We start from the raw sequence: 17,246 nt of genomic DNA, 5'->3' as shown, positions 1-17,246 counted from the left end.
TACTTTATTATGGTAGTGGAGTAAGATTTTATGGATTCTTACCCTTAGTCATAAAGAACTAATAAATAATTTGTGATTGTTTTTATGTATTTTAGAGCATAATAAAAGAAGATACTTGTCACTTAAATTTAAACACTCGAGATACTCTGTTTTTTGGTTATCGTGGTGTGGAACTCGGGTTAATTAATTAAAAAATTTCTACATGCTACTAGGGACATTATAGATTAAAATTATCTATTAAATATGAGATATACATTTTTTATAATGCAATAGCTCAAAATGTTAAACTAACCCAAGGAATCTATTTAAAAATAAGTTTTTAAATATGTAACGTGCAAAATGTAAAATATATTTTTATGGTATTTTTAAGTACCTGATGTTCACGATAAATTTAAATAAAATATTTTATATTCAAATTAATAGCTGACATCGTGAATTTTAATTTTTACTAATCTAATGGCCTAAGTGTATAGTGATTGATTTAAAAAAACTGTTTCGTAATTATTTTTTATTACAAAGTGTAAGGTATGAATTTAAAAGGAAAACTGTATAAGTTTTTGTCCCTTACTACAAGAAGTCATATATAAATTTCAGATAAATTCTAAAATAAAATCGCCACTTTGTATGTAATATTTTGTTTTCAAGCCATGTGTTATAATAATATCTTTGATCATTCGTCTGTATTCAACCTAATTTGTATGTAGACTATAAATATCACATTTTGCCTTATATGTCTTATTTAGAAATTTATGAAATCACGGATAATTTTATTTTACGACCTTTTGGCAAGTTTAATTATTTAATAATGATAAGAATTAGTTAATTGTCAAACTCATCGTGTTGGTCAAGTCATTTAATGTAAATTTGGATAATATGTATTTTCTTTAAAATTGCATTAAAAACGGTTAAAGAATAATCGATTAACGTTCTTTTCAAAGGTTAACAATTGGTTTGATTACATTTCTTAAGATGCGTGTAATTAGATACATATGAGTAATACCAGGTGGTTAGTGAAAAGTATTTTTAATAAAGATTTGCTGTAATTTGACTGTTATACATATAACCAAGTACATACTAGTAAAAATAAAAGAAATACATTTGCAATGTATTGCTAAAATTTATAAAACTATTGATCAATTTAATTTATTGATGAAAATGTAATGATCATAATCATTTTAAAAGATATATAATTATATACATATAAAAAAAATAATAGTGTTACATTGTTATTGATTTTAAGGGTGCTATTTATAAAAAAATAAAATAGATATGGGAAAATGTTGATATATTTTGAACTAGATTCTATTTAAATCAATCTTAGTACTGTAAAATACAAGAACTGGGGTTGTCTAATATTTTTATAAGTCAGTAATTATTGCTTTATTGATATTTTTATGAACAAATTTCCAAATGACAAGGGGTTTCGAAAAAATGCTAACAATTTTAGACAAAATAATCTCATTGACCATTTCAAGGAGCATTTTTATATAAAATTTATACTTATATCCACTTAATTTAATGATATTATAATTAAAATTTTTTTGAACATACAGAATAAAATATGACAATATAGTAAAAATACATTATTTGTTTCTATTTACAAAATTTGGAGTAAATTACATCTGTAAATTTTCGTAACTGTTGTTAGTGCAAAATGCACTTATTATAGTTATAAAAAGTGAAAATTGCCATTTTCCCGTGTTTTAGAATCGTTATCCAGTTCAACTATTTTATCTTCGATGCGAAGCTGAGAAGGTATTAATTTTATTATGATGTGTTTTTTTTTATTTAATTATTTATCACGAGAAATATTTTTAATGCTTTTACTACTGATCGATGCAAAACAACTAGTATGGCAAACATTATTTTATTCGTTGTGCTAATGCAAAAAGACGCAATAATGGAAATTTATGACTCTTCGTGTTTAATACCATAATCTTTTTTATTGTTATTCATCGATGCGCAGTGTGTTGTTTTATTGGTTTTGTTAATTGTTGTTTATTATGTACCTACCTATTTTTTATTTGTAATCTCATGATTTATTAAAAACATTAAGTTTGCGTATTATTATAGATTTTGTGCAGTATTTACATCGACCTCTCGTTTTAAAAGTTCTGCTGTATAATATAAAAATCTAAAAAATGTAAATATATAAAATTAGGCATTTCATTTTCAATAATGATAATTTAAATACATTTTGAAAAAAAAATGAAGCATATTAATTTATAATAATGATATTTATATTTTTTAAATCAATAAAAAATTAAAAAATAATTTGTAGTCGATTAATAACACTGCATAAAACAAAATTAGAAATATCAGACTTATAACACATTATAAGATTTTAAATAGAATTTAATGGTCGATTCCTAATCTGGATTTAGAATTTTCAGATCGATTCTAGTTTTTGAGATAATTGCTAATTAGTCAAAATCAGATATTTATGTAATTAATTGCTCATTGAAAAAAATATATATTTTATGTTTATCGTATTTTATTCATTATTAGTGTACAACTCAATTTTTTTTTACTTATCAGTTACATATGTTTCGGTACCCGGATTTTATTTTCATAATAAAGACATTTAATAATATCATAAAGTCCATAAATAAGTCTAATAATTAAAATTAAACAACAAAACCAATTTAATTTACAAATTCAAACAAAAAAAAAGAAACTTTAAGTATTACATTATATTACAAATCATAAAAAAAAATTATTATTATTAACCTTATCTAAATAAAAATTTAAAGAAAACAAAATTATAGACTTAATTACATAATTTTGTATCAAATGATCGTTGAGACGTTGACAGTTGATGTACGACAAAATCTCGTGACTAAATAGTCACTTTACCATGTTTAGATGGGATGATCTCAAACAAAAGACCGTTATCCTTACCTTCTGTCTGTTGAAGATAGAATACGTAAGAAAATGAGTTTGTTATTAATTTAATTTAAAGGAAATTTATTAAAAAAAAGTTTAACTTAATACGAGGCAAAAAACCGAATGGTCAAAAAGCTCGTCAGTAAATCAAAGGGAACAGAGAATAAAATAAAAACAAACATAAGTCATAAACAAAAAAAAATTTACACCAACAACTTTTTACGATATAAATGCAATGAACGCCTCCGATCATTATCGAATAGCATTAAACATGGTAACCGCAATTCTAGCCGACCGTATGCCCCAAGTTGACGAACTATTTTTTTATACTTCAATCATTACATGTAAGACACTACGGGTTAAAGAACGTATTCATATTATATTGTAGAATATTCACCACCAATAATAAATAAATAATGAGTAAAACGGAGGAATGGTTTTAGAACGCATCTCTCACTATTGGATATCTGAAATTTCTATAAAATACCTATCCATGACAGTTGGTCTTATATCATGTCTGTCATGTTGAAAGACCGAAAAAATAATAGGGGCACCAAAACAAAAAAACCCCGTAACACGTGCATATGGTATGGTGCACTAGAAATGATATAAAAAATAATTTGGCTCAATAAAATACTTTACCAGCCCCGAAGAGCTAAGAAACTTGAGACATGTACAGCCGACGCCATAATTATAAAAAAATTTACATGGTATCGGACATTCACAAAAATAAATTGTACTTCACAAAAACGTTTTAGCGCACACAACAACAAAAATTCGCTATAAATAAATAAACATAACCAGTTTAATTTGGCTATTCTCCGACAACCGGCTTATCGAATCGGTTATAACAGAGGCGTCTAGGAGTCTCTAACCTTTTAAAGGGGTTAAAATTAGTCGGAAATTACAGAAACTAAGATAACAAAATTATTGATCTACACTGAACAATGTAATAGACAGTGATACTTATGTGGCGTTCAGTGCAATGGTGAATTAGAAAGGGCGGAGAGTGAAGAACACACAATTTGACACCTGTCAACCTGTTCGTCATTGTAGCATTTATGACACAGATAAAGCACACAAACATATTACAAATTATTCATAATAAGAAAATCTTAAACGCCGTCACAATACGCTGTCGACTCAACCAAAATTATTTTAATATATATATAACCCTTATAAAATTTACTATCAGCCATAAAAAATTTCAATTATAGGTTTAAGTAAAATAAAGTATTTGGAAAAGTTCAGTTTTGAGTTTTATAAAATGACTATCAAAATCAAATTTGAATCCCGTGTGTAGTGGTTTAAACTTGAGATATAGATCTTAAATTTTGCAAGTACCTCTTCAATATAACCCATTAAAGTTTTAAATGTTTTTAGAATATATATATATATATATATATATATTATAACTTTTTGGTTAGACAGTGAGCTTTGGAATGTTATCATACATTTACAAAGGTTTTAATATTAATATGTAATTTTTTTCTGTAGAAATAAGTTATTCTTTAGATTTCGGTAAATCAAACAGTTTTGGTTAATGTTTCATAGGCAAAAGAAATAGTTGGTCGAAGAAAAGCCAAAATACATAAATTTTTCGAAGGAAAAAAACGCCTTAGCTAGGTGAATAATTTATGAAAACGAAATGCCAGCTTGTAGAGCTTTGTGCTCAGGTGCGACCTTTTTACAATGAATCTGCGCGCTCGGTGACGTATAGAACGGCGAGGAGTTTTCTAGGGGATGCGGAGAAACCGTTTGCACCAAGGAGGAGGCTTTTAAGGCGTTATTTACGACATGTTTTGCCCTCCTACCCATTCAGCCTTATTATTTATATATAACGCTACCCAGAGAGAGTGTGATGGTTGTTCTTTAACCCGTTATTTACCGCCGGACCTAACGGTCTGTTTATGTAGTAATAACCGTCCACATTTTCCACGCGTATACACAATAAGAATATAGGTCCGTTACAAAAATCTAAGGAAAAAAAATACACATAAATAAAATAAAATAAACGAGATTTGGTAGATTGTAACTCGTGTATAACCACTGAACTATCCAATAGTTTAAGTGCTGCGGGAAGTTTTGCAACATCTTTAAATCTTGAGTAAAATAGTATGTGCGCGTGGGAGAAAAATATCGTCAAGTGCCTCTTTGAGCGATCTAATACGACCTCACTGAATTGAAAAGAACTACTTGCGGTTCGGGGCGTAGTATTTTTGTCGTTCATTTCCTACGAGCTGAGATAGAGATAAAGAGAGTGAGAGAATATTGTCGGCAAGTAATAGAGGAGAAAAATGGAAAGAGAAGAGAAACCGCAGGGAGGAACGAAAAAAACGGTATTTCGCGAGGAAACACGGTTAAATTGGTTTTTTTTCTATTGCGTATTGATTTGTTTGCCAAACAGTCTTTCAGACGACGGATTAATGCAGCTCTCGGAATATTTTTGTCAATCGAAAGCATGTTATTGAATGTCCGAGGTGAGTGTACGAAAAGTTCAATACTCAATGCGTTTCATTCTAATTAAATGATCCGTTGGCTGTACTGCAAACGTCCAGTTGGAGTAAAAGTGAATTCAGCTTTCTTTAACGTGAACTCGGCCAGCTTATTCGATTGATTCGGTATTTTCAGTTTGAATAGAAATTAATGAATTAATCAGTCGGCCCTATTCATGATGTTACTTTTGCGTCAAGTTGTTCAAATTAGTTATCCTACGCAGAATATAAATTTGTATTACATGAAGTGTATGAATGTTATGTATTTTATATTGTTGGATTGTAGTGAATATATCAATTTGTCAAAAACAAGTTATTTCAAACGCGTTAACTTTTGCCATGTGGATTTGGTTTTTTATTTACCATTTTTAAATAATAAATTAACGATTTGATATTTTTTAAAACAAGTATTTAGGTAATTTAAAAAAGATGATCTTAAGATTACAATAAATATTTAAGTCTCTTTACTTCGAGGGGAGATTGACACTTGATAGCATTTTTAGTTCTTGACTTTTAAATCCACTTATAGCTCTCAAAAAATATTGACGAATATTGCTTTGAGTGGAATCTTTTTTTTTTTGGTATTTTGCTTCATATTCTGTTATGATTTGTTTTTTTTTTTGTAAAATAATTTTAATATTTTTATTAAATTTCGTGATTAATTAAAAAGAAAAAAAAACGGTGGAATTAAATGCTATTCATATATGAAAAAAACTTCAGCATCTTATTTTTTTTTTTACTTTTTCAAAATAGATTACGTATGCTGATATTGTAATGCATTATATAACAATCGTTAGTCTTTAAATTATTACACTTTAATGTACTCAATGTTTTTATGTGATATAATTTTTGTTAAAAAAAAAATGTCTGGTTCTCGTGAGTTTTAAATTACCCTTGTAATTGTTATGCAACGTCCGTGGCAGGATTAAAAGAAAGTTTTTCTTTGAACTTTGTCTTCTGCAATATCAAATTTTTACCTTTATAATCGATTAAGGTTGATTTTTTGGAGGTTGTATATTATTTCCTGAAGTCATGCGTGCAATGTTTTACTTGTAACTTGCAATCTAAGAAGTTTTTAAAGCTTCCTAGTTGAGAATAGAATTTTACAACTAAACGCAACAGTTCTTAATTTAAATATATCTCTGAAATAAAAAGAATAATTTAACGTAATGCCTTTCATTGCATAGTTAAATGAAAAAACAGTAAATTCATTACCCGGAAACTAACTATTTGCAATAAGTATTTTTTCAGCTGAAGCTTAAGAAGAAATAAAGAGGATCGATTTTAAAATTTAATTGATCCAGTTGATATAACCATATTGGTCTTGGCTTATAGTTAAACTGTCATACTTAATCGAAGTTTGCGTTTTCTCTAGATTCCTTTTAGTAAACCCGTTTTATTGTGATGCTAAAAAGTATACAGTTGTCGAAAATGACACCAAGTCGCGTCGTTTCGTCACTAGGGTTTGTTGATGCGATCACAGTTGCTTATTGTTACATGGATTTTTTTCTTTTTTGTGTTCATACTATCTGCGCTTGACACTGATGCATTGTGGCATGAAAGCGGTAGATTGTGCTCTTCCCGTGATAGACTAAAAAAATAAACTGAATTTTTTATTCATCGACAAACACTGAAAATGAGGTGGGTTGGACAGCGGGGGTGAAAAATGCCCGTAAACTAGAAAACAGCATGGGGTGCATGAAAAACAGCGTGGCCGCTGCAAATCATTTGAAACACGAACGAAAACTCAGAGCCAAATTAACGCTGTAAAGTTGAACCGTAGCCAAGGAAATATAAAGCCATGGGCGCCCTCAGTAAGAGGACTGGTAGAAGACCAGACTTTAGGGTCCGGCGGACTAGAGAGAAGTTTCGATTTATTACACTCGGAAGAGATAGTGCGCCGTTTTGAGAGCGACATCGGTATGGGATGATTGTTTGACCAGTACAATAATATTTTTATGATTAAAAACAAAAATGTAAATTATCTAAACAGCGAAGTCAGCGTTGCAGATTTAAATACATTTGTTTACGCATATGTACAAATATTACATGGTAGTAATAATAGGACTTTAGATATTTTTAAGTTAAACAATTAAAAGTACCGATGAGAATGTCCGCTAAAATTCGACTTAACAACGTCCGAAAGGTTATTACAACCACATGGCTCCTTGACTGTATCTACCTATATTTCAACTGTTTGTTGTAAGTTTTTAAGAAGTTGTTGTTGTTACAACCCACCCAATTAAAATAGGATTTATGTACTCAACACAGCTGGACCTGTGGTGGTTTATAGTACCTTTCAGGCCTTAATCTCGGTAACGGACTAACGAGAAAAACATTACTAATTGATTGGGTTTTAATGAGTTTTATAATTTTTTGTCCCTTTTTCTATTTAGTGTGTGTATTGTGGTACGAGTCGACACCTGTGGTTATTACAGGACTTAACGTAGGTGAACCCAGCCAAACAATTATTTTTAACGACAGCAATTTCGCGCCGGCGGCAATGACTGTTCAGGCGGTGATATAAAAATCAATACGTTATACTTTTTCTTTTTTTTCATTTTCTACAACATTGAAAACTGTCTCCCGAGAATCAGTGTCCTAAATCTCCCGATGGCGTTATATTTTAATTGAATCTTAATATAATTGAAAAAAACATATCTATCTAGGTAGGTATTAAAAGATGTCTAGGAGTTAACGTAAAAAAAATAGAGAGCTTAATAATAAGATTCATTAAAGTTAGTTTAGCATGAAAATAATTGATATTTAAAGTTCTCGATTAAACGAGTATTTTATCATAAGTAATTAATTTTTACGAAAGCTTTTCCTTACTTTTCAAAGAATTTGTATTGTTGTATTTTTGTTTTTCGGAGTTGTAAAAAAATTTGAAAAGTTCTCGTCACTAGTTGTAATTTGTTTGATTATCATGTCCGAACCTAAATCTTGGACAACTATACATTATATTTGACGAACAGGGATTATTATAGACTAGTCAGAGATAATTTTAGCTGTGCGTTGAATAAAAATGTATAATATATCCGGGTCGTCTGCGTATCGAGAAAAACGTGATCGGCAATCGCAATCGGAAGCCATTTTCGTTTAATGAATATTATTATTGCGTTTGTAATGTTTGTTTTCATTATCTACCAGCAATGGCGGTGGTAGGTGATGTTGGTTTCAGGAAATTGCCCGGAATCGCCTTGATTCTTTTGCGCTTGTCAGGTCCGTCTCACCTTCATGATACGTTTACAGCATACATACATGTATAATAATATGTAACTCAACGTTTTATACGAATTTATCTAACTCTTCTCAATCCCTCGTTTTCTACAAAGTCACGTTATTCATTCAATATAGTTGCCTACTCGATTAAATTTTGGACATGTTTTGATTTATTAAGTTTCTTTTTCATGAAAAAACTAAATTTAAAATCCCCATACCTATACATAAAATCAATAAGCAAATCAAATTAAACGTATGTACTTTTTTATTATTGTCGTGACCAAGTTCGTACGAGATAAAACAATTTCTATGCTTTTCTGAAATATAGTATTTATTTTTTCAGGTATAATATTTTTTTGAGAAAAACTTATTTTCAAATATATTAAGATGATTATTTTAGAAATTACACTTTACTTAAATTTGGAACTTTTGGCTCATAAGAATAAAGAATTTCGATAGAATTTTTATAATTATACTTTATTTTTTTGTTTAAAAAAAAAAATGTCTTAAATTCTTTTAAAATTTTATTATTGCACTTAGTACCTAAGTGATATCCTAAAAAGATATTATTCATTTAACCTAAAAGAATAAAATATTTTTCTAGATTTGTTTGGTATTCAAAAAGTTTTCTAAATTTTTAACTTCTCTTCTTTACTGCATATTTCAATTATTTTTAATTGCCAATGATATTTTACCATAGATTAACTATTATTTAATACTTGGTCTTGCTTGTATAAAATGAAGTTTTATTATATTGAACTGATGAAATTATTATAAATTAATCTTTCTTTAAAATATTTTGTGTACTTTTTTAAACAGAAATATTTAGTTTATTTTCTGAAAAAAAGAACGACAAACAATTTTTGATAACTTTTTTTTGGTTCTTATATTAAGTAAATAAAGATCATTACCTAAATTATAGGGATAACTAGTTATACCATTCAGCTTTCTGATAATGAGTGATTAAATAGTATAAAATCTTAAAATTAAAACTTATAATTTCATCAGAATTCTAACAAAATATTATATCTAAATTCCACCGAGTTTCTTTATGCTACTCTTTTATAATTTTAAAAATAAAGCTATTTTATATCCTTTTGAGACATGTCTTCTCAAGTTACTTTGGATGTTCATTTTTCAAATAAAATTTAATTTCAAGTTTATTTTATTGAGTTCAACTTGATTAAATCGATTTGCAGTAAACTTTGTTTTGTACTTCTATTTTAAGATTAGTAAATGAAAATCTAAATTTTCTATTTGATAAAATAGGGGATAAAATGATAAAATATAATCCAGAATAGTTGTTTTTTATTATTATTATTTTTTAATATCACCAGTATGACTTTTGTTATATCTAAGAAAAATCTTTTGTTTCATCAAATTTTCTATTCTTCTTTAAAAATAATTAAATAAAATAATTTACTTAACTAGATGTATAATAAGGTAAAATAGTCCTATCATTAATTTTATAAACTTAAGTATAATTGTTGTGAACTCATTATTTAAAAGTGCTGTTACCAAAACAAGATTATATCTAAAATTTTATGTAATATAACTATGAATATGATCTAATCATTTTATTTTTATTTCTAAAACTATAATGACTCATTATCGAGCTACTCTATGAGAAAAATTAAATTTCTATTAGCTTCCCTTAGTTCTTAAACTATTATCAATTTTCGTTTTTAACCCTATTTTTTTTATCTTTAAGTTTGATCGAATAAATAATTTTTTTTTTTTATTAAATTTTAAGTGAGTTAAGAGTCTTTTGAGTTTAATGGAGATGAAAAAATAATCATTTTATTTATAAATCGATAAGTGCTCCTGGTTCTTAGCATTACAATGGACGGCTGTAAGAGCATAGGTACATTATAGATGTAAAGCATTCGCGTCTCATATAAAAAAAAATGCTTATTTTTTCATATTAAACTTAAAAGAACCTGAACTCACTGAAATTTGAAAAAATATAAAAAATTTCCTTTAAAATTGTTTTATCTTATTTAATCAATCCTGATAGGTAAAATAATAATATTAAAAACCATATAGTTTATAGTTCGAGGAATAAAGGATGGTAGTAAAAATTAAAATTTTCTCATAGAATAGTTCAACATTATTATTGTTGCAAAAGAAAAAATGATCAGTTTTTATATTTTTTAAAATATTTCGTAAAGGCGTAATTAAGGAGACACTCTATATTGAGACAAAAATATAGCGTTTATTAATTTTAAATTATTTTAGTATTCAAATTTGTATTAAATAAATTTAAAAAACGATAAGTAATTGAGGAAAATGATGGCGTTAAAATACATATAGTCACTATTTTGTCAGGTAATGGTTAGTAGAGTTTTTATTTAAATGAATTAATGCTATCATGAATTATTGTATTATTTAGAATAATTACAAATTTATCTGTAAATATTCAAAATAAGCGTTTTATTGTTGCTATTCTTTTAGATAAATTGATCAAGTAACAACCAGTTAAGTTAGGCTGTTAACGTTTATGAATTATTTTTAAACAGTATAATCATGAACATTAATGTTTGATGTAAATTATATAGATGGCGTACATCATTTTCAGTAATTACATTCATAACTTTTAATTATTAAATATTATTTGAGATTACAGACTCGCTGTAACACTTATAATAAAAAAACATCATCAATAGTGGTTTATTCTCATAATTAATTATGACGGGTAAATAATGATTAATTAATAGTTCTTCAAAATAATTGATTTAAGTTCTAGTAAGACCGAAAAATTATGTGGTGAAACATGATTTAATTAGGAACATCAGCAGTTAATTATTTTACATAAAACATGATACAAGTTTATAAATTTAATTAATAACAATAATGCTAGTAATTAAAATTTTGATTCACACATTTTTCATGGAAAAAATAAATATAAAGCGTATGAAATATAATTATAATTTATAACTATTGAAAGAGATGATGAATTTGACACGTGCCACAGCAAAGATATATTGAAGCTTAAGTCGAACCCTTAAAACATAACAACTATTTTCTGAGTAATCGGCAGATTCTTCTTTGGAAGTAGTAAGTCGATAAATCAAAAGTTCGAATCCGAAATGTTCAAACGATATTGCTAATCTGGATAAGAAACAAAATAAATATAATTGTTTGAATTTCTTATTGAGTGAACTAGTTTCTAATTTTCACTTAAATATTTACTACAATAAAAATATTATTATTTTTATATAATGAACCAACTATTTATATAATCTTATATAATAATAAAGATAGAAAAAATGTAAAAATTATTTATCATTTTGTTATATGATTTTGTTCTCAATAATACTATAGCTCGTTGTCTTTGTACATTTTTATGTGATAATAAATAATATAACTTTTTAAAACGCATAATATACTGGTAGCAATCACTTAAGCTATTAATCGATAAACTATCTAAGTATCTACCGCAATGTTTATGTAAAGTTTTAATTACTCTTATAGGATTATTTTATCTTTCTTTTACGTCTCCTTGCCTCTGCATTTATCACTACGTAACCGCAATTTATTTCGTTTTTCGACTTGTTTAAATCGCTTTGAACTATTCAGCACTTTATTTCATTGTTTGTATATCGATTCTTAAGCTATTATAACCTTCATCGTATTTTCTTTGTGTGTACATCCTTCTAAATACCCTACATTTCATTTCATTATTTATTCTTCAGTTATATTATAAACCATGTGTATTTGATGGATTAAAATTATGTTACAAAACCTTTACCTCTATAGCCTTGATTGGTATTCTTTTATTATGTATAACACCCGATGTACATCGCTATATTTCATTTACCTACAGTTTCTTTAAAGTTTTGTATCATTTTCAAAACTACAGTTATTTTTATATATAAATTTTAAACTTTAACGTCAATGTATGCTATAAGCATAAGACTATTATGTTTTACTCCTGACGTGTAGATCAGAAGCTATTGGTATACATTTTTTTCTTTTCCTTTTATTTATTTCTGTTGAGTACGTTAATACTCTAATAGGTACTATTAGAGTATTATTAAAATAATTATTTATTTTCTATTGAACTGTTTTTTTATATAGCCCCTCAACAAATCATGTATTCAATTTTATGTGTAAAAAAAATTTCTTGAAATAGTAAGTTATTCAGTTATGCATTTCCTCCGAACTTATACGTTTATATAAAAGTTCTATGAAAATTACGTCAAAAAAAAAAAAATATGATACTAATAAGTGTAATTACTTAAAATAATGTAGATAAAATTTCATTAAATATGCTTGTGTTTGCTGTGATCAAATAATTAAATAGTGTAATAAAAAAATATTTTTTTTCAGGTGAGTAATTGAAGTATATGGTTGTATATTCAATCTAATAAAATATCATAATATAACATAATATATCAAATGATGTACAAGTAAGATTTTTTTTTAATTAACTCATCAGTAATAGATATTTTATTTTTAACACTTATTACAATTGATATAAAAATGAGCATTCTTATAGTATTAAATGAACGTATTAGAGTTAAAATTAGAAATTGTTGCCTTAAACAATTTTTTTGAAATAATTATACCAGTAAAAAACTACTTTACGCTTTGGAAATGTTGACACTGGTAAAAAATTGGTTAAATAATAGGTTAATTTTGTTGATCGATGTTACATCTACAATTAATTTTATAATAGCCTTACTGCTTAACAATAGATTTTGTGAAGTCGTAGAGAAATAAGATTAATTTATTTTGGTTAAAATTAATTAAATTATCTAAACACATTTTGACATAGCACAATATAGGGTGGTGGTTTAATTGTGTCTCATGAATATCTTTAAAAATACAGGTTGATACGTTTAACCAAAGCCAATAAATTACTCACAAAAGAAAGACAACATTAAAAAAAAATTTACTGGTTTCTTTTAATTAATTATTTATAATTCTCGGATTTTTACTTTATTTAATATCATCCCTTATGACTTATAAGGGATTCAAAATTATTTTTTGAAATGAAAATATTGACCTAGCTTATATAATGAAAAATTATCTTATTAAGAAAATAATAGGTAGTTTAAAACTTTGGAACCAGTACTGACATCTTTATTCTAGACGGGTTGGGTTCATAAATACATAGAAATAAAAATAAAAAGACATGCTCTTCATCATTAGTCTTTATATTTAAGTATTAATTACATTTAAAATATTGGTTCAAAAGATGTTTACGAACAGTTATTTTTATATAACACATATATTTCCATTTAAAAATCTAAAGTTGATAAAATTTTATGTGGAAAATAAAAGAGATAAGATAAAATGTATTTACTTTAATTATAAAACATAGGCAACGATTACCTTTTGAAAGAAAAAATTGTTTTATGTTTTAAATGTTTAATGATGTTTCATGAGTTATAGTTCAACAAATACTCTTATATATTAAAACAGTTGCGATAAGAAAAAATTAAGTGATGAATAAGTCGATATGGCAAATTTATTAAGGAATTTATTTGAAGAGTTAATAAATATTAAACTTAGTTTATAGTTTTTTCTTTACAATATAAAGTTCTAAATAAATTTATTATGTACTAGGTTTCAATTATTATTTGTTAATTCATCACCAAATTTGGAAAATGCGTCTTAAAAGATAATTTAAAACTTTATTTTAAAATCAATATTATTTATAAAATTATTATTTTTAATGCAGATAATAATTTAATTAAAATATATTTTTTATAAAATAATATTATCGTGCTGTTTAAAGAAACTTTCTTTTAAATATAAAACTCTTTAATACTACGCCCTTTAATTTTTCCAGAATGAATAACGAGATTAGCAATAAAATATTGTTATGTAACTATTTTATTCCATAACTAATAGGCTGCGAATTTACTCAAGTATAAACTTAATTAAAATTAGTTTCATTGTATCTTCAGATTTTTGTTTTTGTTGGAATTTACTTATAAAGTATGACGCAGAAAAATATTCCCAAAGTAAGCAAGACTATAAATTGTTCCAATTATTATATCTAGAAGTTTTATTAATTTTTACCCGTATAATGTGTTATCTAAAAGCAAATCCCCCAATAGATATAAGTATATTAATATAATGAAAATCTTTACACATCTAGGTTTTTGAAGGGAGACATATTTTAGTTGGTCCCTTGTGTTAGTTTATGTATATATAAACAACAGTATAAAGGTTATTTTGGAAATTGATGGCTTATGTATTATTAGAAATAAAATCATGCACATATAAATTTAATTAGAAACTATGTAGTTGAAATTTATATATCCTTTCATTTATTTTTGTCTGATACTATTATGTTACTGAAATAAAATTAATTGAAACATAAACATCCAATAAAATATTAGATGTCCTCTGATTTGCGAGGAGGAATAAGTGTATGGTGTATGAGAATAGTGAATAGGTAATAGAAAGACACAGTGATTTTTTAGTGATCACTTAATCTTTTTTGTTCCTACTTTAACCATGGACTTTAAAGAAATAAATTCGTAAACCTTATTAATTTAATTAATTCATATCTACCTTGATATTCCCGGTGAATGTTTAGAAAATGAATAAAGTCGTCTTGTTTACTTGAAATAAACTTGAACGTGAGTGTTCACTTCTCGCACATGAATTAAACAATTGAGATCAATGAACTGCGTGAATATTGATAGAACTGAAGGTATGCATAGATCAAGGAAGAATGAGCCACGGGAGTATACTGTTCCATGTTTAAGCCTTTTTTAGTCCCTTTAATATTCCTATTTTGTTAATTTTTATAGCTATATACATATGCAAGAAGTGTCAGAAACGCTATTGTTATCTCTTCATTAAATTGATTATATTATTTATTACATGTTACCTTAAAAATTAATATACTATTATGGACAATGATTAATTATTTCATTAAAATATTGACGTATCTGTGCTCGATTTATATTATTATTATTTACATGAAAGTTTTAAAATAATATAGATAATTGCAAACAAATAATATTGATGATATTGTCCATATGTAACAGTATGACAATTTTTACTTGAAAATAGTTGTCATAGTTTATTACATCGATAAGAATTGTAATTAGAGGTCAATGTATCATAACAAGTCTCAAATTTTATACAACTCTTCTTAAACATGAAATCATTTTAGTAAAGTAAAAAAAATTGTACATATTTTATATCGTTTTTCTAATGTTATTATCACTTAATTATTAAACAGTAAAGTTAATATCTCAAAAACTAGACGCGTTAGAAAAAATCTAAAGTTAGATTCGGAATTAGCGTCAAAATTCCTTATAGAAATCATATAAAAATATAAAGAAGAAAATGGCTGTTTTCCTATGCTATAAAAGTGTTAAGTATTAATCTGATGTCGTTTATATTGTTTTTATCTGGCATATCTTATAAGCATTTTTGGTCGCAATGTCTAATAAATTAAGTTTACAGTTATTATTTCCTAAACGTTTTAATCAACAAATAATTTTGTTAAATATTACAAATGCATCGTTGTATTGAAAAATTAAACTTAAGTCAAAATTAAACCACTTTCAAAATATCGAAATTTCAGTGGTTTTTAAGTTGCCAACTGTTCACCAACTAATGCAATAACGACAACGAAAAACAAAAACTTTTTTTGTAAATAAACAGTGTATTTAAAATGAGTACATCGTACCTATATCGTGGAATGCTTCAGAAGAACATTATTATTATTATGCAAACGACCGTATGATACAACTAGAGTGTATGTGCATGTGTGCTTTTTCATTCACATACCATACTCGAAGTATGCGCTTTTGTGGGCAGAGATGAGTGTAAAAGCCGACGAAGGGGTGTCTGGGTAATGGTTTCGTCGGGTATAACGAGGCCCGGGGCTATGTGTTATTGGGTGACGCCGTTCGCCATATGTAATTCAATTGCACTCTGTTAATGATGTCTATACGGTAATACGCAATCATGTAACATCGCCGGTTCTCTTATTTTAACCGAACCAGTACCAACTGCAATACAAAGGCTGATATCACTATATTTATACAATGTGTATTTTAGATCAACATGACTGATATGGAACGCAAGCGTTTAAAAACGCACCTGTAACTCAAATGTCTGCAGTTCTGTGACATAAGTATTTACATAATATGCACTTTACAACACGACTGTCAAATGGATGTTCGTTGTATGTATTTGTACGTCCAATGAAAATTAATATTGACGTAATTTAAACACCGTATATCTGTTCTCGTTGTCTCGTACCGTTATTGTATTGAGGTGTGGTATACATACAATTGTGTTTGATGTAAAAAAATCATCTGATCAATTTCATCTACATAGAAATGATCTTCACGGTAACGTCACCGTGTCGTCGTGTACTTGTAAAGAATACCCTCTGCGATCAATCGTATTAACGTTGTCGAAAAATGAAACTAATGTTCATGTTATTTCTGCATGTGTCATTTATTGACCTTTTATGTTTTGGAAAACAAAAAGCGTTTACAAATTACAAGTACATATATTGAAAGCAATAAAATTGCATTCCGGAAATTCTTGGCGCCACTATTTTTGACTATCTTATTCCTAGTGAATGTACTCCGCCCTGAGTAAAGAGGTATTTATATGCTTTCTTAAGAGCCTTTTAGACGTTCAAACACGTAGTGT

At 26.9% G+C, this 17,246-nt stretch overlaps 1 protein-coding gene and 1 long non-coding RNA gene across 9 annotated transcripts in view; one reads left to right on the top strand and one right to left on the bottom strand.

Moving 5' to 3' along the window:
- LOC126906136 (disintegrin and metalloproteinase domain-containing protein 11) overlaps window positions 1-17,246 on the top strand; it is a 178,265-nt gene that overhangs the window by 13,438 nt on the left and 147,581 nt on the right. The window lies entirely within an intron of this gene.
- On the bottom strand, window positions 2,461-8,376 carry LOC126906137 (uncharacterized). The gene is made up of 4 exons (XR_007704192.1): window positions 8,214-8,376; window positions 6,597-6,972; window positions 6,274-6,523; window positions 2,461-5,597 (listed from the first exon to the last, which is right to left on the bottom strand). It is a non-coding gene; the product is annotated as an uncharacterized LOC126906137 (long non-coding RNA).

Source organism: Daktulosphaira vitifoliae, unplaced genomic scaffold, assembly GCF_025091365.1.
Source record: "Daktulosphaira vitifoliae isolate Bord-2020 unplaced genomic scaffold, ASM2509136v1 Scaffold_4, whole genome shotgun sequence".
Lineage (NCBI taxonomy): Eukaryota > Metazoa > Arthropoda > Insecta > Hemiptera > Phylloxeridae > Daktulosphaira > Daktulosphaira vitifoliae.
Note: the sequence above shows the minus strand (reverse complement) of the source record. Positions and strands in the feature narration are given on the sequence as shown.